At 52.2% G+C, this 26,441-nt stretch overlaps 1 pseudogene; it reads left to right on the top strand.

The window, feature by feature from the left end:
* Positions 1-522: 522 nt before the first annotated feature.
* On the top strand, positions 523-25,006 carry LOC122460707 (annotated as a pseudogene).
* The last annotated feature ends 1,435 nt before the right edge of the window (positions 25,007-26,441 follow it).

The raw sequence follows: 26,441 nt of genomic DNA, 5'->3' as shown, positions 1-26,441 counted from the left end.
CCCCCGCGCTCGATTCGCCCTTTGCCCCTTTGAACCCCGTCCGCGCAAGGGTCTAAGGGCAGGGGGAAGGGCAGCGGCTTCAGCAGGTGAACGGAGCCTGCTCAGGGCACTGGACAGTGGCACGATCCTACGCAGAGCGGCGCCCTACCTGGCCGCGGGCACCTTCACATCCAGGATTCCCTACGGGGGCGGAGGTCCCCACACACCTGGGCTCCTGGACGGGGCACCGAACCGCCCGGGGGCCGGGATCTGATCTGGGAGGACACGAGCCCACACACGGAATTGAGAGCCCGGGGCCGGGGGGGGCAGGAGCAGTCCCCCATTGCCCCGTCTGGCCCAGGCGCAGAGCTCCCCGCCGAGTTTAAAGCTGGAGATGGGAGGCGGTAAAACCAGCCGGGCGCCGTGGCTTGCGCCTGTGATCCAGCTCCTGGGGAGGCTGAGGCCGGCGGATCGCTGGGGCTCGGGGTTCGAGGCTGCAGCGGGCGGGGCCGAGCGGGTGTCCGCACTAAGCTCGGCAGCAACATGGGGATCCCCGGGGAGCTGGGGCTCACCAGGTTGCTAAGGAGGGTGAACCGGCCCAGGTCGGAAACGGAGCAGGTCAAAGCCCCCCCTGACGAGCCCTAGTGGGATCGCGCCTCTCAAGAGCCCCTGCAGCGTAGCCTGGGCTCGGCAGTGACACACGGTCTCTTTTGGGGCTGACACCCACCGGGCTCCTGGACGGGGGATGGCACCCAACCGCCTGGGATCCTGAAGTGGGGGGTGGGAGGCACCATGTGCCAGAGGCTCTGAAGGGGCGAACAGAGACACCCACACACCAGGTGTCTTGCAGCCAGAGCTGCTGCCGTCTTCACTGAGACACGGCAAGTGATGGGAACTTCACCACGTGCCTTGCGGAGTTTGTGCCACTAGATAATTAGCTTCACGGTTATAAATGGTCATTTCCAGTCGGGATTTTGGGACATCGACTTCAAGCCAACGCGGTCTTGTTCAAACCTTTGTCTGGTGAATTCAAGAACCCTTTAAAAATCACATATTCCCCCCTCTGGGAATGTTTAAAACAGTGTATTAAAACGTGATTAAATCGCTCTTAACCTCCATTCAATGAAATCAATTGAGCTTCTTCAATCTTTCGCTGGAGACAGAACAGAACAATGCACATTTTCCTTGATTTAATGGCAAAAATCCTGATCTTTCCAAGGGGAGCTGCTGCTTAAACTGTCAGTTTGGGGAAGGATTTGGCTTGCACTCAAAGATCTGTGCGCTGGGTGATAATCTGCGATCTGAACGATCAAATGCAAACAGCATTGAGATGAGACCAGCGGTTCTCAATCTGGGCCCACGAGTCCTTCCAGGGGGCGCAGAGTCCCGCGGTGAAGCCCGGTTCCCCCAAACCCAATGCTGAAGCCAGGAGCGGCGCGGGGCTGAAGCTGGTGCCCCCCAAGCCAGGAGCAGCAGATGGCTGAAGCCGGGAACCCCAGCGCTCCCCATTGAGGCTGGGAGCTGCACTAGGAGCCCCCCGCCCCTACAGAGCCCCAGCCACACCTCCCTGCACCCTGACCTACTCCCTTCACTTCACACAGCCCCGAGCTACCCTCTCGCTGCACCCTGAGCCGTTTGCAAACTTTCTGAACTGAAAAGGAGGACATGTGGCACCTTAGAGACAAAAACATTTATTTGAGCATAAGCTTTTCTGAACTGAATTCCCCCTTTGAGTTAGGTTTGGTTGCATCCCCCCACAGCCAGACAGGATGAGTGGCCTCCTGAGTGAGTCAGGGGGGTGGAGGTGCGCTCCCCCTGGACCCTGCTGTGTGGAGCTGGATCGAGCCCTGGTCACCCCTTACTTCCACCCCCCAAATCGAAGTGAAACTCTCCTTTGCCCCAGGACCCCAACCTGGAGGCCTGAGCTCTCCTCCCCCACCCCGCCACAGAGTTCTGGCATTTTTATAGCATGAGGGCAGCCTCAGCAAGGAAAACGTTGAGAACCCCTGACCTAGGGCACCATTTCCCCTAAGGATGGCCCTGAGCCTTAAAAAAAGGGAACGGGGCAACCACGAACCAGAGATCCTGACTAGCCCAGCCCCGCTAGGCACTGCTAACACTGCTCCCCCAGCAGAATCTGTGTGGGCACCAGCAGACAACCTGACCCCCCACAAGGAGGCCCTGCCGCTGGGCTAAGTACTGGCACCTCCCCAGGAGCTCAGCTGTGAGCAGGTGGGTAAAATGAACTCCCGCTGCTGCTTTTTGGAGGGGAGGAAGGGGCTCCATGCGGCTGCCTTTGCCTGTACGCCAGGGCAGGGGGGGGTCTGTGTCACGCTGGGTCCGAGACTCGGTTGGGATTGTCTGTAGGTGACCCTGAGGTACCCTGCTCTCTAACTAGGGTGACCAGAAAGTTAATGTGAAACATCAGGACAGGGTTCAGAGTAGCAGCCGTGTTAGTCTGTATTCGCAAAAAGAAAAGGAGTACTTGTGGCACCTTAGAGACTAACAAATTTATTAGAGCATAAGCTTTCGTGAGCTACAGCTCACTTCATCGGATGCATTTGGTGGAAAAAACAGAGGAGAGATTTATATACACACACAGAGAACATGAACAATGGGTTTATCATACACACTGTAAGGAGAGTGATCACTTAAGATAAGCCATCACCAGCAGCACGGGAGGGAAGGAGAAAAACCTTTCATGGTGGCAAGCAAGGTAGGCCATTTCCAGCAGTTAACAAGAATATCTGAGGAACAGTGGGGGTGGGGTGGGGAGGGGGGGAGAAATACCATGGGGAAATAGTTTTACTTGTGTAATGACTCATCCATTCCCAGTCTCTATTCAAGCCTAAGTTAATTGTATCCAGTTTGCAAATTAATTCCAATTCAGCAGTCTCTCGTTGGAGTCTGTTTTTGAAGCTTTTTGTTGAAGTATAGCCACTCTTAGGTCTGTGATCGAGTGACCAGAGAGATTGAAGTGTTCTCCAACTGGTTTTTGAATGTTATAATTCTTGACGTCGATTTGTGTCCATTCATTCTTTTACGTAGAGACTGTCCAGTTGGCCAATGTACATGGCAGAGGGGCATTGCTGGCACATGATGGCATATATCACATTGGTAGATGCGCAGGTGAACGAGCCTCTGATAGTGTGGCTGATATGATTAGGCCCTATGATGGTGTCCCCTGAATAGATATGTGGACAGAGTTGGCAACGGGCTTTGTTGCAAGGATAGGTTCCTGGGTTAGTGGTTCGGTTGTGTGGTGTGTGTTGCTGGTGAGTATTTGCTTCAGATGGGGGGCTCTCTGTAAGCAAGGACTGGTCTGTCTCCCAAGATCTGTGAGAGTGATGGGTCGTCCTTCAGGATAGGTTGTAGATCCTTGATGATGCGTTGGAGAGGTTTTAGTTGGGGGTTGAAGGTGATGGCTAGAATAGCCATCTTAGGCTTGAATAGAGACTAGGAATGGATGAGTCATTACACAAAGTAAAACTATTTCCCCATGGTATTTCTCCCTCCCACCCCACCCCCAACTGTTCCTCTGATATTCTTGTTAACTGCTGGAATTAGCCTACCTTGCTTGTCACCATGAAAGGTTTTCCTCCTTCCCCCCCTGCTGCTGGTGATGGCTTATCTTAAGTGATCACTCTCCTTACAGTGTGTATGATAAACCCATTGTTTCATGTTCTCTGTGTGTGTGTATATAAATCTCTCCTCTGTTTTTTCCACCAAATGCATCCGATGAAGTGAGCTGTAGCTCACGAAAGCTTATGCTCTAATAAATTTGTTAGTCTCTAAGGTGCCACCAGTACTCCTTTCTTTTGTCACTAGGTTGCCTCCCTCATTCAGTAAGGGGCCCACACTTTCCTTGACTTTCTTCTTCTTGCTAACATACCTGAAGAAACCCTTCTTATTGCTCTTAACATCTCTTGCTAGCTGCAACTGCAGGTGTGATTTGGCCTTCCTGATTTCACTCCTGCATGCCTGAGCAAATTTTATACTCCTCTCTGGTCATTTGTCCAATCTTCCACGTCTTGTAAGCTTCTTTATGGTGTTTAAGATCAGCAAGGATTTCACTGTTATTTAGTATTCTTTCTACACATCAGGATGGTTTAATCCTGCAACGTCAATAAGGATTCTTTAAAATACAACCAGCCCTCCTGGACTCCTTTCCCCCTCACGTTATTCTCCCAAGGCCAGGGGATCCTACCCGTCAGTTCCCTGAGGGAGTCAAAGTCTGCTTTTCTGAAGTCTAGGGTCTGTATTCTCCTGCTTTCCTCTCTTCCTTGTGTCAGGACCCTGAACTCGACCATCTCATGGTCACTGCCTCCCAGGTTCCCATCCACTTTTGCTTCCCCTACTAATTCTTCCCAGTTTGTGAGCAGCAGGTCAAGAAGAGCTCCGCCCCTAGTTGGTTCCTCCAGCACTTGCACCAGGAAATTGTCCCCTACACTTTCCAAAACTTTCTGGAATGTCTGTGCACCGCTGTATTGCTCTCCCAGCAGATATAAGGGTGATTGAAGTCTCCCATGAGAACCAGGGCCTGCGATCCAGTAACTTCTCGTAGTGCCGGAAGAAAGCTTCATCCACCTCATCCCCTGGTCTGGTGGTCTATAGCAGACTCCCACCACGACATCACCCTTGTTGCTCACACTTCTAAACTTAATCCAGAGACTCTCAGGTTTTTCTGCAGTTTCATACCGGACCTCTGAGCAGTCATACTGCTCTCTTACATACAATGCAACTCCCACACCTTTTTGCCCTGTCTGTCCTTCCTGAACAGTCCTTCCTTTACCATGTCTCTGCAATCCCTCTCATCCTCTCCAGCCCACCTGCTCCAGGCCTTGATCACCCATCCCATTAACTCTGCCCTCCCCCCCCCACATCTCCTCTCATTCCCCTTCAGAGCCCACTGTAAAATCATCTCACCCATCAGACCAGCCCATTCTGATCCCTCCCCTGGCTCCCTCGCAGGTCCTACGCTAGAGCTAGCAAATTCCCCAAAAATGCATCTCTCAGGGCCATCCAAACCACGCGTGAATTCAGCAAATCATTTCAGCCACATACAAAAAGGGAATGTTTTGTTTTAAAAGTCAAACCAGTCTCTTTGGACCATTCCACAGCAAAATGTTGTCACTCTTCATTTTGAAATTGAGGCAACTTAAAAAAAAAAGGGGGGGAGTTGAAAAACACCCACAAACAACCTGAAACGAAAAACCAAAACAATTTGTTTCAGGCCAAACCGAACCAATATTTATTTTTTTGGTATTTCTCCAACTGGCCCCCAAACTGAAAAGTCACTGATTCGCTCAGCTCCATTCAGCACCCGAGTACAGCTCCTTGTTGGGTCTTTGCAAACTTCGTCCCCACCTAGCTCTCCAGCCTCATTCCCCCACCACTCTCCCAGCCATTCCCTTTGTGTCCTTCCCTGGCTTTGCCTTGCCAACCCCCTGCCATGCTGCTCTTCAGGCTAACATTATTCTCCCTTTCTCCTGCCCCAAACTTACCTCTCTTCCTTCAGGAGGAACCTGAAACAAGATTCTGCTCAGGAGAATGGGAAATCAAATAAACCAAGCAAGAGATTTGCTGTTCTTTGGGTTGGGCCTGTGCCCTCCCTGTGTTGTACAGCTCCCAGCATGCTGTTGGGACTTGTGGGTCATCCACTTTGACTGTCTTTTATTGCAGCCTTTAGAGATGGGATTTAGTGTCTGTGTGTATCCTTAGGAAAGAATCTTCTCAGCCCTTTTATTCTCTCACACCAATGCAGCTGAGTGACTGGAAATGGCTATGAAGCTGAGTGGAAAAAATTGTTGTACTGTTTTTTGTCTTTTCATTTTCACTTTGACCTGCAACATATAAGAGAGATATGAATAAAGTAAATGTTTTGTTAGGATAATGCAAACTTAACATAAGAATAATGCAAGTTACACCAAAACACATAACAGGTCTAAATTTCTAAAAATATATATATATAAATTAAAAAAAATTATTTAATTTAAATTGACTTTTGAAAAGTAAGCCATCATGGCATAAGAGGGAATCAGTAACTGGTTAAAAGATGGAAAACAAAGGGTAAGAATAAATTATCAATTTTCAGAATGGAGAGAGATAAATAGTGGTATCTCTGAGGGTCGGTACTGGGACCATTACTGTTCAATATATTCATAAATGATCTGGAAAAATGGGTAAACAGTGAGGTGGCAAAATTTGCAGATGATACAAAATTATTCAAGATAGTTAAGTCCTAGGCAGACTGCGAAGAGCTACAAAGGGATCTCACAAAACTGGGTGACTGGGCAACAAAATGGCAGCTGAAATTCAATGTTGATAAATGCAAGTGATGCATGCTGGAAAACAATCTCAACTATACATACAAAATGATGAGTCTGAATTAGCTGTTAACACTCAAGAAAGAGATCTTGGAGTCAGTGTGGATAGTTCTCTGAAAACATCCACTCAATGTGCAGTGGCAGTCAAAAAAGCGAACAGAATGCTGGGAATAATTAAGAAAGGGAGAGATAAAGACAGAAATATCATCTTGCCTCTATATAAATCCATGGTACGTGCACACCTTGAATACTGTGTGCAGGTCTGGTCACCCCATGCCAAAAAAGATATATTGGAATTGGAAAAGGTACAGAGACGGGCAACTAAAATGACTAGGGGTATGAAACAGGAGGAGAGATTAAAATGACTGGGAATTTTCAGCTTAGAAAAGAGACAACTAAGTGGGGGATATGATAGAGGTCTATAAAATTGACTGGTATGAAGAGAGAATATTGATCTTTAAATATTCAGGGTAAATAGGCCTAATCCCCTGAGATGGGATATTAGATGGATGGGATCTGAGTTACCCAGGAAAGAATTTTCTGTAGTATCTGGCTGGTGAATCTTGCCCATATGCTCAGGGTTTAGCTGATCGCCATATTTGGGGTCGGGAAGGAATTTTCCTCCAGGGCAGATTGGAGAGGCCTGGAGGTTTTTCGCCTTCCTCTGTAGCATGGGGCATGGGTCACTTGAGGGAGGCTTCTCTGCTCCTTGAAGTTTTTAAACCACAATTTGAGGACTTCAATAGCTCAGACGTAAGTGAGGTTTTTTGTAGGAGTGGGTGGGTGAGATTCTGTGGCCTGCGTTGTGCAGGAGGTCGGACTAGATGATCAGAATGGTCCCTTCTGACCTTAGTATCTATGAATCTATGAGAGCGAATAAGGAAACGTTATTTAATCCTTCACATTACACAAGAACTAGCAGTCACCCAATGAAATTAATAGGCAGCAGGTTTTAAAAAAACAAAAGGAAGTACTTCTTCACACAACATAAAGTCAACCCGTGGAACTCTTTGCCAGGGGATGCTGTGAAGACCAAATTATAACAGGATTAAAAAAAGAACTAGATAAATTCCTGGAGAATAGGTCCATCAGTGGCTATTAGCCAGGATGGGGAGGGATGCAACACCATACTCTGAGTGTCCCTAGCCTGTTTGCCAGCAGCTGGGAATGGGCAACGGAGGATGGATCACTTCATGATTACCTGTTGCCTTCATTATCTCTGAAGCACCTGGCCTTGACCACTGTCGGAAGACAGGATACTGGGCTGTATGGACCATTGGTCTTACCCAGTATGACCATTCTTATGTAAAATTAATTATAATAATAAAAATGTTTAGTACAGAAACTCCCCAACATAATGACCTCTCAAGATAGCAACAATGTGAGATAAGAACCCTGGCAAATAATGCATTTTAAAAATCTTGGCCTACTAGGAAACATAGGTATACAAGTTTCCATTCCCAGTCACAAATCTAGCATTCTGGAGCAAAGTCACTAAAATATAGTCCAACAAACAAATGTTTATTTAACGTGCCTCTCACTTTTCCCTCCACCGCACCCCACTCACCAGTGTTGTCCACGGTCAGGGGAGACTCAAAGTTCAGAGGTGCTTTCACACGAGTACACCTCCCAGATAGGGGACAAGAAGGCAGCTTGATCTTTCCTCCAGCTGCTCACTGTTTGCTCTGGCCACTGCTGTTCGTTGTGCCACCGATCACTCCACAGCTCTGTTGCCAATGGCCCTGTGCAGTCACCTTCTGCTGCCACATGCCACTGTGACCTCTGAGTTGGTCTCTTGAAGTTCCACCAGCTCTCAGTGATTTCAGCTGAGTTCTCAGTGGGGGAACCTGCAGCTAGTCACTAAATTGGTAGGTACTAGTTCACAAAACTGGGGGGGTGGGTTGGGGTGTGTTGGGGAAATTCAGGGGAGGTGTAGGGAAATCACTGCGTCTGCCAGCTCCTGCCAGCTGGGGTCCAGGCTGCTGGCCCCCGCTCAGCCCGCTGCCGGCCTGGGGTTCTGTTCATACCGGCTGGCAGCCAGGGCCAGCTCCATCTTTTTTGCCACCCCAAGCGGCAAAGAAAAGAAAAGCGGAAAAGAAGAGGGTCAGAAGCACAGCAGAGCCGATGCAAACCCTGTGTGTGCGTTACCGCAGCTGGGGCAATACACTTGCATTTGTGGCATGCGTAGAAGTCATACTGACCGATAAAAGTGAATAACTACTCTAACGATCGAAGTAAGTACATACTTGGTATGTATTAATATACAAAATTTCCCTTTTTGTTTTTGTTAAACCCATTTACAATGGATCGCTGGCTAAAAATGGGAAGTTTGAAACGTAAAAAAGAAAATTATGAAGGAAATACGAATGAGAGTGATAATTATGCTGAAAAATGCAGTAATATGGCTACATCAGACAATTGGGACGATAAAATTAGTGAACCGTGTGAACCATCTGTAAGTTTATTTAACGTATCAGCTGCAAAGAAAATGAAAAAAGCCCGCAAATATGTTGAAGTATATCTTAAACTGGGATTTTCGTGGACTGGCGATGAGGTGGAGTCTGTTCCACTATATGTGATTTGTTACCAGACTCTCACAAATGAAAGTATGAAACCATCCAACCTAAAATGCCATTTCAATAGCAAACAAAGAATACGAGGGAAAACCTGTAGAATTCTTTGAAAATAGGCACAAAGATCGCCAAAGTCCAGAAAACAATTCGTAATGTGACGGGAGGTGAAAATATGAAAGCTTTGGAAGCTTCATGTAGTGTGGCGTACTTAATTGCAAAGTCCGGAGCTGCTGAAGTGATTGGTGAGACATTAGTAAAACCTGCAATTGTGAATTTAGCTAATCTTTTGTTGTTTGTCAGATACGAGTTGAATAATGAAATCCTCAATGACATTTTGTTCTGCCAACTTATACCAACACATACAACTGGAGAATCTGTGAAAATAATTAATTTTGTGAAAGGCCCGTTCTCTGAATGCCCGTCTTTTTTGTCAGCTTTGTGATGAGATGGGCAGTGATTACACACAACTCCTATTTCACACTGAAGTGCTGTGGCTTTCACATGGAAAAGTTCTGAATCGCCTGTTTGAGCTGCAGAAGAACTGCAAGTTTTTTTATGAAACTTTTAACCTGCGAGACTGTATACATGACTGGAAATGGCTATGCAAACTAGCATATATTGCAGATATCCTTGCTCATTTAAACAACCTCAATCTATCCGTTCAAGGGAAACTCATATCCATATTCCACGTTCAAGACAAAGTGAGCACCATGTCGCAAATTGAAACTGTGGCATAAACGTCTTAGTCGTCGTGAACTGGAATCCTTTCCATCTCTTCATGACTTAGTAATAAACTCGACTAATGAACTTGATAGTGATGTGTTGCAAACCATGAAGCAGCATTTGGAAAGCTTGCAGAAAGATCTTCGTAAGTATTTCCCTGAACCGGACGGCACCTTTGAATGGATAAGGAACCTTTTTATCATCAGTGTTCAAACATTGCCAAATAACCTCTCTGTTTCAGAAGAAGAACAGCTCTTGGAACTGGCTTCAGATAGCTTCCTGAAAACAAAATTTGAGCAAAATAAACTGACGTCATTTTGGTTGGGGGTTAGCTCTGAATATCCAGCTCTATCGGACAAAGCTGTCAAGTATCTTCTGCCTTTTCTCACCTTGTATCTGTGCGAGATTGGATTCTCTGTGCTGGTTGGCATCAAAACAAAAAACAAAATCGTCTTATTGACATGGAGCCCCATCTTCATCTTAAGATCACAAACATTGAGCTAGATATCCCCGCGATAGTGTCTGGTCAAAAGCAGTTCCATCCCTCGCGCTGAATAGTTTGGTTTCTACTGAAAATTTTCAATACCGAAATAGTAAGTATTAAAACTTGTACTTTCTTCACTAACCTAACCAAACCAGCATATTTTAATTTCAGAATGATATGAATTCACCATTTTATATTATATATATTATATATGTGCTGATCTGCCAGATTGTCGATTCACTTCTATTATTTTAATTATTTCTAGTACTATTTCTTTATGCAACTATTTTTCTATTAAAATTTTTTTTCAACTGTATGTAATATAATTTTGTATTTATTTCTAATAAACATTTAATCCAGAATGAAACAAATAAGGTGTTCATTATAAAATATGGCTACCCCCGCGCTAAATTACCTTCATCAGAGAAGGGTACACCGGTAAGACAAATGTCTAAAAAGGGGTACGCAACTGTTGTAAGTTTGGGAAACACTGGTATAGAATGAAAGGTGAAAGTGGACACCAGCGGGCAGAAGCCTATGGACTGATAATGATCATGATTAATATGTGCTTGATATATGCTCGTGATTGTCTACAAAAAAGATCCTAAAGTGTAATGCTTAAAATTAACTTCTGCTTCATGAAGAATGTTAAATTTCCTTTTTCTAAGTATTTAAAATGACATTTATAAAATAACATGGTGTAAATTATCATCATCACAAATTGCAAATTAAAACTTTTTAAATGTATAAGCATTTTACTCGCTTGGGCGCATTTGCCTCATGGTGCACAAATTCGAACTCTGTTTCAAAAATTTGCACAGAAGAAAATTTTTGTGCACGTGGTCTGTGAAAAATTAGAAGGAACATTAGACTTAACTATGGTGAGTAATTTTGTATCATCCACAGATTTTGCCACCTCACCATTTTACCCCTGACAGCAAAGGCCCCAGTACAGATCTTTGGAGACCCCACTATTTACCTCATTGTGAAAACTGAAAATATATTCTTACCCTTTGTTTCCTGTCTTTTAAACCAGCTACAGTCCATGAGAGGACCTTACCTCTAATCCCAGGACTGCTTACTTTGCTTAAGAGCAAACTTAGTTTCCTTCTGTTCATTTTAGGCACCAAGAGAAGGCCTATTCGTCACCCAGGGGACAGCTCGCCCCAATCAGCGAGGATGAGGAAAGGCCAAGAAGACCAGAGTGAGTGAGGAGAGTGGGAAATCCACAGCACACTGGGGAAGTGCCCATGGCACAGATGGTACAAGGTTCCCTCCATCACCAACTCAGCTTGGACTTCCGCCCCCTACTACCTTCCCCACAACACACTGACCCTCTAAGGCTCTGACCCCCTTTCCCATCTGCTTGCTCCCAGATTCACTGCCATTCTCTGGCCCTAGAGAACATGCTCTGACCCCCCCTTGCCAGGATAAGTGTTGCAGATGAGAGGAGAGAGGCGACTCCATTCCCAGCACCTGGCTCTGCTTTCTTTCTTCTTTGCTGGCTGATCAGCAATGGGCTGCATTAGAGAATCAGAGAGAGAAATTATAACCATCATCCTGAGCTTCACCTTTCCCCAGAGTGTCCCGTGCACTCACCTCTCCCTGCACCCAGATCAGGGTTAGCTGTTAGCCCAGCCTATACCTGTGGAGAGCAAGGCTCCGGGAGGGGAAGTGGCTGGCCCAAGGCCAGAAAGCAGAAGTATACATCCTTGGTACACTCTGGAAGTGACCACTGTAGGAGGAGAGCAGGCAGAGACACTGGGCCAGATCCTTGGCCCTTGGTAAGGCTGCATGAAGGGACATTAAGCTCTCCCTTCTAAGCTCCAGTGTCGTTTCCTCACCCCAGCACCCCTGGCAGGGAGGAGCCCTTGGATGCTGTCTCCCCATCCCTGAGCTGTCTGTGTGGGTCTCTGTCTGCGTTGTGCTGCACCCAGTGCAACAGAGCCTGATCCTGACCAGAGCCTCTGGGCACTGCCATAACATCAGTAGTGATAAGTAATCAGGGCAGGCCCTGCTCTTCCAAACTGGGCCCCGCCATCCCCGTCATCCTCTCAGCACACACCACCCCAGCTGACACCAGGTACAACTATCCTGTTGCGTCAACCATAAGTGATAAGAGGCTAGTGCAAACAAAGGGGTCAAATGCCCCTCTCAGAAAAGGGAGAGTCTGGCACGAGCTGGAAGTTGCTCTCCACAAGGGCCATAACTTTATTCCTTCCAAGTCTAGGTTGCGGTAACTCAGCTGCTGATGGAGACTCTACACATTGGAGCTTGTCTGCCTGACACGTCAACGCCATGTCCTGAGTCTCTTCTCTTGCACAGAACTTTGCTTGCATGAGGGACATGGATGAGGCTGCCCTGTGGAAGGACATTGGCACCCTCTTCCCGGCACTCCACTCCATGGTAAGAGATGCTGGGATCACTCAGGCAAAATGCCGGGGCCTGTTGGCTTAAACTGGGTAGGCTGTGGGAATTGCTGTCCCTGCCTCATCCTGTTCCCATGGGGTGATGGATCCTGGAGAACTCTCCTTTGGTTTCTTTTCCTCCCATCCACCCCAACCCCTTTGACCGGGAACATCAGCATCCCACATCTTGTTCCAACGCTCCACATCTTCAGTTCCTGACCCGTCAAACTCTGCTTCCACATGAGCCACGGCCCCCGAAGCCTCGGCATCACTCATTGACTGATCCAGCTTGCTGGCCTGTTCTTTAGATGGGAGTTAGAATCTGCCTCTCCATCCTCACCCCTTCACTCTGCCATCCGAGAGCTTGGCCTGAGAGACACTGGATCTAGTTTACCTTCGTTGGTGTTGCTTTCTCCCCTTAGGTGTGTCATCTCCCCAGAGAGCACCTGGAGGAGCGGAGAGAGGCCCTGGACCCTCTGATCCATCTGGGTAAGAAACCCATTCACCTTTCTCAGAGAAGGAAATCACAGCTTGTGGAATTTCAGAGCCCAGGCATAGAACTATATTCCCTTCCCCTTTATGATTCACCCCATTATGATTCACTCCTCTTCCTGCAGCTCACTTGTTCCTGGTGGAGCTGCTTGTGTTCCTGTTCAGGAGGCTGGACGAGGAAGAGGAGACTGTGCCAGTCTCTTCATTCTGGACCGGATAGTCCAATCCAACAGTAAGTGACCCACAGCGAGGCCTCGTCTTTTGATGTGTTATGGCCTCTTGTGCAATTAGCAGTGCTTAACACTGGGCCTCATTGAGGTCATTTGTACCTGTCTGCAGTAGATAATCCAAGTCCTGCAGCCCCTCAGCCGATGCTGTGGCAATGAGAGAGGACAATCACTGCTGGAACTGCAAGCGTGGGCAAATGCAGCTAGTTACCCATGGGGTAACCTGCTGGGAGGGTCATGTAGGGACATTGAGGTTGCTCTAAGGTTCTGAGATCTCAGGTCCCTGCACATCCCAGTTTAACATCAGCCCTGCTGAGCCATGTGTCTGTGTCTTATAATTTCCGAAATGACACACTATACAGAGAAGCTGTTCATAGCCCTGGGGCCAATCCTGCAGAGCACAAGCATACGGGTGAGTCTGGAATCATGGCCAATGCGGCCAAAGCTAGTGACTGTCTGCCTGCCAGTGCAGAGCCTGCCGGGACCCTGTGCATCGAAACACACGACCCATCAGTGCTCCATAGTGTAGGGCAGAATGTGTGGGAAAGAATCCCAGCAGGGCTCCGGCTGCATTCCCATCTCTGGGCTGCCTAGCAGTATTTCACCAAACACCCCGCTGAGAAAGGATCCCAGCCTGGACTGGGAGGGGACAAGGTCCTTCCACACTGTGTGCAAATCATTTCTGTTTCTGTCTGGGTCTGGCAGGTCAGAGAAGCTTCCTCCTTCTCTCGCCCCACTGTAATCTACCACCCTACAGGAGACTAAGCCATGAGGGATCTGGTTTTCACCAGGCAGAGGGGTGGAGCCTAGAACTGGCTCCACACAGACCCTGGGCTGGTTAGGGCACAGTCACAGCCAGGGTTTCGCCTTTCCCCTTCAAGCCCCATTTTCACTCCCTGCCATGCCCACTATAGTTATCATGCCACGGAGGTCTCCACTGAATTGAAATCTCCCCAGTGTCTCCCTTATTTCTCACCATCAGGAGGAAACAGACAGGAGGCACACCATGGAGCTTGAGGTCCGCCAGCTCTGCTTCAGGACCCTATAGTCCCTGGGTGACTCCCCCAGAATGGCCAATGTAAGTGACCCTGCCCCTCTCCATTGGACGCAGGCCTCTCTGGGTCCGAGCTTTTCGATGACACAGGCCCCAACCAGACTTATTTCTCTGAGCCTCTCCGCTCCAGAACATCATGGGGTTGGCTAAAATGGACCCCGGATCCGAGCCAGACCTGGTTCTTTGGAACAGGGAACACTCATCAGCTGAGTGCCCCTGCATGCCAGGGTTTGGTGTCACAGGGGCTCTTCCGTTCTAGCGTCCCGTGATCAGTCATGCTGATTCTGCAGCTTCCATAGCTCAGTCCGTCTTCATTGGTCCCTCTGTTAGCCTTTTCCTGGCTGTTACAGGGTGGGCTCTATACAGCCCACCACATTCTAGTTTTGCAAAAGCCAACCCTAGCCCAGAATTTCCTGCCTCTCACCCACACTACCCTGGTGCCTAAGGGAGAGTCCACTGAGCTGGGAGACACTACATCCAAATCTCATCTCTGCTGACTATTGCTTATGTGTCCACACACTGCACAGACCTGATGACTGACCCAGGCCTCAGAACGCAAGCCTAAGCAGTCAAGTATTAGCCAGCCCCCTCCCCACACTGAACAAATAACAGTGACGTTGCACAAGGTCACTTCAGGCAGAGCTGAGACTAGAAGCCACATTTCTAATAAGGCAGACCCAAGTATTATGCACTCAGCTACACTGTCTTTCAGATTCAGCATGCCAAATATACTTGCTTTAGTTACTACAGGTGGGGATAGACCCCCGGGGGTTCCTGAGCTCCACTGTTCTATACTGTCTAGCAAAGAGTTCTGTAACCCTCTGGCATAGTGTGTGTTAAGTCCCCCTCTTGTCCACACAGCAGACAGCAATTGCGTCTGTGGTTCAAGTGGCGCAGGTCTGTGGGGCTGTGAAGGTCAGAGCTCAAACCTCCCTGAGCACCTGGTATCACTTGACAGTATTGGTTTTCCTAGTCTCCTCTTTATCTATCAAGTTGGTGTATTGCGTTCATGCTGTGAGAACACAGCCTCTCCAGTCCCACTTGGAAAGGAAAGGAAACACTGTGCTGTCAGTGACAATGCTACACTCAACAAACCTCGGGGCGGGGGGTCAGTCATGTGTCACTTGATTTGGCGCTGGAGGCAGACGGTGACCGGTGTGAAGGGGGTAGGGGTGGGTCACTGCATGCTTCAGGCTGTGTAGAGCGGTCTGGCTGGCGGTGGTGAGGCCGGAGGTCCTGGCTAGTGGAGGAAAGAGAGAGCTGGGGCAGGAAGAGGATATTTCCGTACTGAGATGGGTTTTCTCTGCTCTGCAGGTTTATGGCCTGGGTTGCTGCTTCAACGGAGCCCAGCAGCCCACGGGCCCGCCCTGCCTCTCCTCCTGCAGATGTCGGTTAGGGTGGTAAGGAGGATGCAGGAGGAAGGCAGGCTGCCCTTGGCCAGAAGGTTTGGCAAGAAGAACAGAGGTGAGTCCCCGTATTTTATCCACCCGTCCTTCATCCTTCTGTAGCAAGAGGCGTCTGCCCCCAGGTGGGGGTGGGGATCAGCTCTTGGCTCTGGTTCCGGCTCACTGCAAGGACATAGCCAGCCGTCAAGAGCACAGGTAGAGCTCAGAGACGAATGCAAAAGAGCCCTCCAGAGCCTGATGAGATACCCCCCTTTCTGTTCACAGGGTGTCGGTCAAGCCCCAGGGCCACTCTACCCCAGGAACTGCTGGCTCGGCTGCTGGTGAGTAACCAGCAGCCAGGAAGTTTCCTTATCCTCAGTGGAAAGGGGCCTGTCCTGCAGCTGGCACACAATGCGTAGTGTCTCTTCTCCCCGCAGCCCCCAGAAGAGCAGACTCGTCACATTCCTCATGTTCATTGCACATCGACCCAGTGCCTCTCAGCATTTAACAGAACCCGCGAGCTCTCTGAGCCAGCCACCTTCCTGGCTCCCCTGATCCTGGGGCTGGACCAGGTCCCCCAGCACAAGTTAGCACCTCGGACGGCTCCAATATAAGCCAGCTGGAATGAGCCCTTAGGGACCGTTGTGCACACCCCCTCCTGCCCCCTGGCCTCCAGCATCCTTCCTTACCAAGGGGCAACTGGGGATTCTCTTTATGGCCCAGCTGCCTCTTTCGGGCTGCTTCAGGCTCCCTTTGTGCTGCTCTAACCTAGGACAAGGATCTGACCCAGCAGCTGCCTGACGGCCTCTGGATAATCCTGTCTCCTTTTATCTGAGCTAGAGCCAGTCCAGGGGTGAGAGGATGGAAGGAGCCAATAGCTGGTCCATTGAGTGTCCCTGATCAACTGAAATATCCATCTTAATCCTGTCCTGGTTGTAAGCTCCACCTCCCTGCTGTCTCCTTCCTTCCATCACTGAGCTCTCCCCCTGCACCTGTAGTGAGCTCCCTTCTCACACTGCCTTGCAAGGGAGGGGTACAGACACCTCTGCCTTTTTGTCCACCAGGTGCTTGGTGCATCTTCGTATATGACGGTGCAGGTCAGAAGGGCAACCATGTTCCTCCTCTTCCAGCTGATGAGCATGTTCAGGCCGGGTTGGGCCGATTCTGGGTTAACTACATGATGGACATGCTCCTCTACGTGGAAGGTGAGGAGGGAGTGTCTCTCCTTGCAGGAGCGAAGGCAGGAGACACTGTGGTGCTGGGCTCAGAGAGGGAGAGGCCAGGGCCTCCCTCTGAATCCAGGATAATATGATGCTGTGACCTTGGAATCAGAGAGGATCACGTCAGGATCATATCCCTTGGTTCATCTAGCCTAGCCTCCCATGCCTAGACAGGAAGGAACCTTTCCAGGACCATATCTAACCTTCATCTGACACCTCACACCCTGGGGAAGGATCTTGGCAAGCAGAACTCCTGGGTATTTCACATCAAGGGGTCTGGGTTTGAGGAGCATTGTTGTCCATCAGCGATTTGCAAAGAGCCAGCTCCCCACACCCTGCCAAAAAAAGCCATGTTGTAGGCTGTTCCCCAGTAGAAGGCTCTAAACACAACGGAAACTGACCTGCCCATCTTCCAGATCACAAGACCTCCTTCTGCCAGAGGGAGTGGGAGCAGCAGCTACTGCAGGTAAGGTCAGAGATATGGAGGGCTGGAAAGGAACTCAAGAGGTCATCTAGTCCAGCCTCCTCACGCTGAGGCAGGATTAAGAGGCCTCTCAGCAGCACTGCATTGTGGGACAGAGGAAGCGGCTGAGCCCCACAGGTACAATTGGAGAAGCACCAGGGGCAGCTCATAAGGATTCACAAGCATTAGGAGAGACGTGGGGGGTGACAGTGCACGCTCCCTCTTCCCCTCCCCTCCCAGCTGTGGTGGGTTCCTGGCTAGAGCTATTGAGAGGACCAGTTTCTTGCCCCTCTCGGTTCTAACTGGCTCTTCTTTCCCTGGCAGCTCCTGGAAGACCTTCTCTTCTTCATCTCGGACCATACCTGGCTGGGCTGGATCATCGCTAGTATCAGGCACCACCTGGCTCACAGTGATAAGCGGCCTGATGACAAGGTCAGTGTCCTGGAAGGGATTGGGGTTCAGTGCCTAGTTCAGAACAGCAGTCGCTACCCAGGGGCAGCTTGGGGCAAGTGAAGCAGACAACTATACCCAGTGGGCTCTGTGCATGCCAGGCCGTGCCCAATGCATCCAGCATGATGGTATCTCCTTTGCAGAGCTTTCTCTACAAGTGCTGGGGCATTGTGCTGATGTTTTTTCCAGCAAACAGCATCAAGCCCCAGCTATGGCTTCTGGTGGAGATGGTCAAGTTCTGAGAAGAAGAGGAAAGAGAGGTGAGGTGTTTGCTCCTCCACTGTCAAGAGATCCCTCATTCCTTGTCAATCCCGATGCGCATGTGTAGTTCTGCCTTGGACAAGGTCCAGTGATTGAAAAGAATCTTCCTTGATCCATGCCCATGGCAATGACTTTGAGAGCCCATCCTGGCCCCTTGGCTTGTTGCTCAGCATTCCCAACCTCCATCTTTCTGACTTTCAGAGATTCGCCCGAGCACTTGGGCTGGGTGCCAGGCAACACCTAGGCGAGATTTTCACCATCCTGGAGCACTGGAGAAGTTCATCAGCAGGGTACCGCTCAGCTCTGCCCGTGGCTCTCTGGAGGTACAGTCCCACGTAGCATCTCTGCTCTTTCATCCATCCCTTCATCAGCCTTTGCAGGTAAAGGGACCTGCCAGGGAGGACCCGTGCTTCCCAGAAGCCTGTTCAGCGAAGAGCTGAATTTCCAAAGCAGTGGCTCCAGCCTCCATAAGGGAGCCCTTTCCTTACTCCTGCATGGAGCTGCATCACAGCACAATGGGGTGGATCCAGGGGAGAAGGTGGGTCCTGATGTAAAGTTCTCCAGGGTATCTCCTGGAGAGCTCAGACATGCTCCACGCATCCCCATAAACAGGCTCAAGAGGGCCCAAAAGACACTACCATGCCATCAGCTCCAGCTGACACATTTCTCAGCAGAACATACCCTTGGTCTTCCCCTGAACTGGGCTATTTCACAGACCTTCCTGGCAGACTCACCATGGCTGGCATGTCTGACATTCCTCCTGCCCACACCACCACCACCACCTTCCCAGGGAACTCTCTGGGCCAGTGGCAAATCCACTATAGTTCCAGTGACATCTCTGGCGCTGGGCTGATTAAAGCAGCTGCGAGTGCGTCCCCTTCAGCTGCTGGGTCACCTCAACCACCCGATCCTGTGGAGCTGGGAAGGGCCTCAGAGTCAGGCAATTCAGCTCAGCAGAGTAGCCTTGGTTGCTAAGCCGGCTGGATGAAAAATCTTCCCCTGGCCTCATTTGTGAGTTAGGAGCAGCTGGAGGCCATCCCTTCTCCTCACTCTTCCTTTGCAATTCTCAGAAGCCAACTTCCATCGAGCAGCTGAGAAGCCTCCTGCCCCTCACCTATGGGCACCTCAGGCCCCACGGATCTCATCCTAGAGAGCATAGGCTGCAAGATCCTGTCTCCCATGCGGCAACGCTATTTTCTGAGCCCACACATAAGTCAGAGCCCTCCCCTGACCACCCAAGCAGCACCTACCCGGGCTGTGCCCAGCAGCACAGAGCTATGTCTCTGCATAAACTCAGCTCCGAGGGCTGGCCCTTTGCCCCAGGAGGGACAGGAGACATGGGAACAGCACCATTCTCCGTGACTCCCTGTAATGCGCCTCGACCCTCTCCGGGGTGGCGGGGAGCCGCACTGGCTCGCTACACACAGATAACGTTTGGGGAAATTCGTCCATCCGCTGTAGTCTCCCTTGGCGGCCCTTGTGACAACTGAAACAAGCACCCGTAAGCCGGGCCCTCGGTCAGGGTGGGGCAACAACAGGTCAGGTGCTCAGGCCCTCCGGCAGGCGCTGAGCAGCAGCAAATAGTGTATAGAAATAGGGCCCAGGCCCGGTCAGGGCGGGGCAACCAAGTCTGTAGCTCCGCCCTCAGGCAGGGTCTGAGCAAACAGTCCAATGTTCGCCGGCCCAGGCCTCCATAGGACCTGGGGAGGGGCAGACAGCCACCCACGAGTTGGGGTCGGGGGGGACACAGGCCCCCTCACGCCACTGCGTCCCAGCCCGGGGCCCTAGCAGCGCAAAGGACCCCGCTGCTGCATCAGTGGGGATCCTGGCCCAAACACACTGACATGGGCTCTGGAGGTGCCTCAGCCATACTAGGTGTCGGCTGCCCCCGGGCTACTTCCTATTCCCCCTCTTGGGGGACCTGGGCCAGCGGTGTCCTCTGGGGCGTAAGCACCATGGGTTCCTCCGGGTAGCGGGCGCAGGGCAGGCCCAGCACTCCTCCGGGTAGCGGGCGCAGGGCAGGCCCGGCAACTCCTGCATGCACCAGGGGCCGCGGGGCTTCCCAGTCGCAGGCCAGGCTGGAGGCGTCTGGCCTCCCCGGTGGCTGGGCCCTCAGTGAGCTCTGTGCGTGAGCTTTTATACTTCCGGGTTGCCGCCTGACCTCTGAGGGGTGGGCTCAGAGCTCCCTGGCCCGCCCACTCCCAGCACCCGGATGGGCTTGTCCCTCTCAAGGGTGGCGGGGGGCCACACCGCCTCACTACACTCTCCCATCTCATTCGCTTCTTCTCTGATTCCAGGCCCATGCAAGCTAATGGAAGGACTCCATTAGAGTGTAACTGAGCATCACCTGGTGCTATTGTCCCAGAGACGACTCTACCCTTTTGGTACCTCTAGGCTTGTGCTGCCCTCAGGGATCAGAAGATAAAGATGTAGGGCCTGTTTCCCCCACACACTGCAGTCGATGGTGTAGCTGGGCACGAAAGGCGCACTGAGTGATTCAGGCCCCTAGCCTGGTTGACAGGCTCTGGTGCTGAAGGGTGCTGCACCTCAGGGGCAGTCAGCCAGCTGTGAGCTAATGGACAGGAGCGAGGCTGGCAGCTGCTCGAGGAGGCCCAGCCAAAGGGTTTGCTCTCATTAACAGGTGAGGACAGAGGCTGGAGGAGTCCACGTTCTCACTCTGGAGCCTAGTGGGGCAGGCGGTGGCCGGGACCAGGGCTGGATTCCGGCATGTGCAGGGTTGTCATGCACACTTAAACAGGAGCTCTTGTTCTCTCACAGGGCCATGGTGATCTACCCAAAGCAGCCCCGAAGAGCATCCCGTGGCTCCTTCCTTCCCAGCATCCCCGGCAGGCCGGCCAGGAAGGTGAACGCATGGCCTGCACTGTCCTGTTGGAGGAGGTGAACCTGGAGGACCTGGGGGAGGGTTAACCAGGCCCAGAAGCTGATGGAGCGCTCTGCCCTGCTCGTGTCACTTCTGTTAAGCTCAGCTGAAGCCAGCCTCTTGTGAACAGCAGTCAGTATGGATCTAAGTCACCTCCTGGCCCCTGATCATACTCCCTTCTCCTTGCTCCGGCTGGGCTAGGACCCACTGGCCTCGCCCAGCCCTCTCTGACCGCTCCTTTCAGTCCCTTTAGTTCAACAGCTCCCTGCTGATGGAGAATGAGCCCAAGGCGATGGGGAAGCAGGTTGTGAAGGCCATGCTGCAGCGGACAGAGGACAGCAACATCCACATTTGAGGAAGAGTGCTGCACGGACTCAGGAATGCAGTAACCAAGTTTCCGGACAAGGTGGGTCTGGAATGGCAGGATACTAGCCAGAGAAGCTGGGTAGGAAGCTCCTGGTTCCCCTTCTCCCCAGCCCATGGCTCCCTGTGGAGCAGACTGGGCTGTAGGCTGACTTGCCCGGACTGTGGTTACACTCAGGCTGACAGAGTGTTGCTCACTGAGCGGCATCCACCCCTTCTCTGCAGGTCAGGAAGAAATGAGACCAGATTCTGGGAGCTTTGTCCTAGCCGTGTGCTAATGCTGTGATCCCCGGCCGTTCTGGACGCCATGGAAAGGGCTCTGCTGGATGCTGCGGGAACCCCAAGGCGCCTCTGAAGGCCCATGTTGCTGTCCCACTGGTCCTGCAGGTGAGAACGTCTTTGAGGATGTAAGTATCAAGCAGGGCAGGCCCCATGGCGCTATAGGGCACCCCACAGGGGGAGATGCTCAGGACATGCCCTCACGCGGTTCCAGTGGGGTGCTCACCAAACCCCACCACAGAACCCCCAGCAGAGGGATTATTTACAAGCAATACACCACAATGACCATCTCTCATTAGCTGACCAGCTACTGGCCTCCTGTTCTATCACTTCCCAGACTTATGGGGCAGCTCAGCTCCTCTGCCAGGGGAGGCAGGGATAGAATCATTCTTGGGCCCGGGCCCACATTGTTTGGCAGCCCTGGGGCCCAGCAGGAAGGAGGGGAGTTTGCAGAAGAATTGTCCTGTCGTTTGAACTAGCTGAAACCTCTCCGGGCTCTGCAGCTGACAGACTGATTCCCAAAGCATGTGAGGGCCTGAGCCCGTCCCCCCCTAACCACCCTGCGCTCCTGTCTGCAGGAGAACAGCGGCCTGAGGCAGGCCTCCATGGAGCTCTTTGCCACCTCAAAAAATTGGTTTCCAAGAAGTCGTCCCTTTTAGGGCTGAGGTGGAGAAGAGCGTGGGGATGCTGTTTATCCACCTACAGGACAGAGACTCCCAGATGGCCCAGGTGAGTGCAGCTTGAGGGCTCATAGAGGCAGGGGTGGCTGGGGGAATTATAAGCAACATGGCAAGGGTGGTACAAACTCTGGCCTCCAAGCCCTAGATCTCCTCAGTGCTTACCTGTGGTACCCAGGACAGGAACACCCCCCCCACCACCACCACCACCGCACACAGAGCTCTGCCAGCCCTCAGAGTGTAGCTGTGGGGTAGATCTGTGGGGTTTCCTTCTCCTCCTCCATTCCCCAGAGGCACCTCCAGCCTCCCTGCCCAGCCAGACTCTCCGCGGCTTTGGCTCCATTTTACAGCCTGCCCTGTTTAGTGGCCAGGCCCAGGTCTATCTGTGGCCCCTAGCAAGTGACCTGACCCAAGCAGGGCCTCAGGGAAGGGCAGGTTGCTGAGGCCGTCTGGCTCTCCATTGCTGCTGCCCTGCCCTCACTTGTGTGCTAGCTCCTGTCTGGGAATGACCAGCCTCCTGCAGCAATCCCCCCCACATCCCCTGAATAACAGCCCCCAATTGTGCCTGGGACTGAGGGGAGACCAAGTATGTTGGTCACCGGGCAGTGCTGTTAACAGCCTGACAGGGACCCACAAGGAATGGCCCCTTCCCTGCTCCAGGAGTGTCCCTCCCCTGCCCCAGCACTCAGGCCTGGCTCCCCTCAACCCAGCCAAGCTGGAGATGGGGGCGGTGGTGGCCTTAGGAACAACCGTCAGGCCAAAGGAGGTTCTGCAAAGAGGTGGCTCCTTGCTGCTGTGGCACAGTGGACTCTCCCCAAGCCACGCAGAGCCTGCGAGTTGGCAGCCCGTGGTGCTCAGGGCGGCTCACCCAGCTCCCTTCTTGCCCTCTCCGGCAGGCGTGCAGGGTGGCATTGCTGCACTGCACACCCTTCCTCAGCTACCAGCCCCTGCGCATGCTCGTGCGGAGCCAGCTGGCCGAGGGGGCGGCCCCCGCCATCCCCACCTTCCTGAGCGAAGCCTGCAGGACCCTGGTGAGTGAGCTCTGGGGCGTGGGCCCTGCAGGACAGGGGGGTGGGAGGACCTAGGCACAGAGGGGTTTCCCTGCTCCAGGGAGCCCCATCACTGACTCAGCCCCATCCCCCGCCCTTGAGGATGGCTCCCCTACAAGTCAGCTCTGTCCCATGGGAGGAGTCAAGGGGGAGAAGGCTCTGACAGCCTGGGGTTCCTCACCTCCAGAGCAGGCAGCTTCCCCCAGCCTGGGGAGGACGTGTGGCTGGGACTAACTGAGTTCTTGGCTTTCCCAGCTCCAGGACTGCCCAGGGAGGCTGAGCAAGAAGGCTGCCCTGAGAGCAGCAGCTGCCCAGCAGCTGATAGGTAAGAAAAGGGCTGGAGCTCTACTTCCTATTACCCCTCCCTGCCCCATTGGTCCAGGGCCCAGTGCCACATGCACACTGCCAGCTGTGTGTGTGGGGGGGAGGGGGCTGGCACCCAACTTCCCCCCACCAACCTTCCCACCTCCCTGGGACAAAGGGGGAACCAAGGCTCCTTGCAGCCAGATGTGGGAGGGCTCTGCAGCCACAGGGTCTCCTCTGTCCTGGCCCTGGGCAAGCCCAGCACCTGCAGCAGGAGCAGGCCCGAGGAAGAGATCCTGCCTCCCAAAGGTCTCACCTGGTTCCCCTCTCTCCCCCCCTGCCCCCGCCCCCCGCCCCCAAGGCACTGGCTCCAACCAGGTCCCCCTGCAGCCTGTACAGGGAGGGCAGAGATTCACAGGAAGCCCCAGCCCTGCCCACCCCAGCTACCACCAGCCATGCAGGCAAAGAGCCAGGTAGCAGCTCTGCCAGACTGTGCTTCATGCCAACTCCCAGTGGGGTTGTGTGCACAACACCTCTCCTAGCCTTTGTGGGACACGAGGCCAAAGGCAAATCGATCCCAGTAATCTTGGGGACTGACTCTCCACCCAGCTCCTTCCCCTCCTCTGCCCAGATGGATTGGGGGTGGGAGGCACCTTGAAGGACAGAAATACCAGCAGTCGCTGGTGCCCTGCATGCTGTTAAATAACCAGGCCTGCCTGCCTTCCCTAAGATACATGGAGAATTGAAGCCAGAGAAGAGCAGAAGGCTTGGACTGCCTGACCTGCTGTAAGTCACGGCTGAGGGGTATTGCTGGCCTGGGAGGAGGGGCGGGGGGAAATCGGGGAGGGTTCTAGGGACAGGGGGCAGCAGCCACATTGCACGCTGGCTGGGAGCCAGAACCCAGTTGGAGTGACCTGCAGAGTGTAGGGGCAGGGAGAAAGCCCTCGGGGCTGGTTCTGGGGTATCCTCTCCCCGGCCATAGTTTGAAACTCCCTGCCCTATGGGGTGTTCCCATCCTGGCCCAGGCAGGAGCCATGGCTAGTCAGCAGGGTGTGGGAGTCAGAAGTGAGTCATTCCTGGCAGGCAGGGGGCAGTGGCAAGCAGAGAGGGGGTGGACTCCACAAGAGGGAGGGAAACAACTTCTGATGGGAGACACGGCTGCTGGAGGAGACTTTCCCCCCTACTCCCTCACCTGCTGCGGTGCCGCCAGCAGGGACTCTGAGCAGCCACAGCCAAGGGCGAGACTGTGGTTGCTCTGAGCCTCATTTGGTGCTAACTCTGCAGAACTCAGCCTGGCATATGCCAGGAAGTCGTGTTGCAGCCCCAGCACTAACCATCTCTCCCAAGGATTGCTGCCAGCCCCCTGCAAGTGGCAGCTCCAAGAACCCCTGCATGCACGGAGCAGCTAACCACCACCCCAACCCCCCGCTCCAGCCCCAGCTATGCTTATCAGGATACGAAATTTTAGCTCCGAACCTCCCTGCCTTCAACAGCTGATCATGCCCCAAAGGGCTGTACCAGAGCTGAGGAAACAGAGCCAGGTGCTGAGGAAACACATCCCAGAGCTGGAGTGTGCAGTCCAACCCCCTCCCCCCCGCATCACAGGCGTTAGTTCAGTCAGAGGCTGGCCCTGCCAGCTGCTTACTAGGCAGAACCCAGCCAGGGGCTGAGCAGGCTCTCCTAGACCTGGTGCTTCAATCCCTGTCGAGGCTGCAGTTAGCCCAAGAAGGGTGGGCAGGGGTTGACGGAGAGTCGCAGGCTGAACTGCAGGCCGTAAGTAGACCCAATGTCACTTCTCACAGCCCCAATCCACAGAGCCAGAGAGGAATAAGGCTGCTGCAGCCAGAATTTCCTTCACTCCGGCTGCAGTCTCGGGCTCGCCCAACATGTGACTCTGGCTGTCAGAAAACTCCCCAACTCCCTTTAACAAGCGACTCTCCCCCCCACCCCCCACAGTCACTGCCGAGGACAAACTGCCGGGGGCCAGCTCTTGCTTAGGGAGCGGGAGTTTGACCTCTTTACATTGGCTTTGTAGTGGAGCAAACTCCTAACCAGCAAGGCCACTAATAATAGCAAGAGCCAAGAGGTTATTTGAGCTAAACAAATTCTTTAAAAGAAGCAGGGTGGGGAGTAAACAGAAGCCTAAATTACAGCAGATAGCATGTAAGCGGGAAAGTAGACGTGCTAAGATGGCTTGTGAAGAGCAAATAACTGAAGGGATATAGACAAACACTAAAAAACACTTTAAGGAGATCAGAAGCCTGTGAAAAACAGGTGGATTCAAGAGAGCAATTAAAGACGACAAGGACATTGCTGAGAAGCTAATATTTTTATGTGTGCGTTTTCTGCCTTTATCACAGAGGCTGTTGGAGAGAGATCTGTCCCAGACCGGTTCTCTTCTAGTAATAGAGGTACCATCGGGGCTTGAGATAGCAGCAGAGGTGGTCCTGGACCAACTAATAATTTACAAAGTAACCCCCCGACACTTCTTTCAGCTGGACTTCATCCTAGGCTTAGTAGTATAAGGGTCCTACTGTCAATCAAACCCTAACCCCACCCCTTGACCCCTAAACCCTGCCCCTTTACCCCCTAAACCTTGCCCATCTGTCACTGGAAGTCCAGCCCCACGGGGGTATTACTTCCGGGCTCAAGGTGGCCACATGACTGGAAGCATGGTGTATCATGTGACCCCTCTAAGAGCTCCTCCCACTGCCCTCTACCAATGAGGTTGGGTTTTGCCCCCATAGGACTGCCCCAAGAGGAGATTTGATCAATCAGGGGGACTGTTGTTGAAGAGGACTCCGAGGATGACGGCTATGAGGAGTTTAGGAGGAGGCTTGGCAT

The sequence above is a fragment of the Dermochelys coriacea genome, chromosome 6 (assembly GCF_009764565.3).
Source record: "Dermochelys coriacea isolate rDerCor1 chromosome 6, rDerCor1.pri.v4, whole genome shotgun sequence".
NCBI classification, from domain to species: Eukaryota; Metazoa; Chordata; order Testudines; family Dermochelyidae; genus Dermochelys; species Dermochelys coriacea.
The sequence above is the reverse complement of the archived record's forward strand: the minus strand, read 5'-3'. Positions and strand labels throughout refer to the sequence as shown.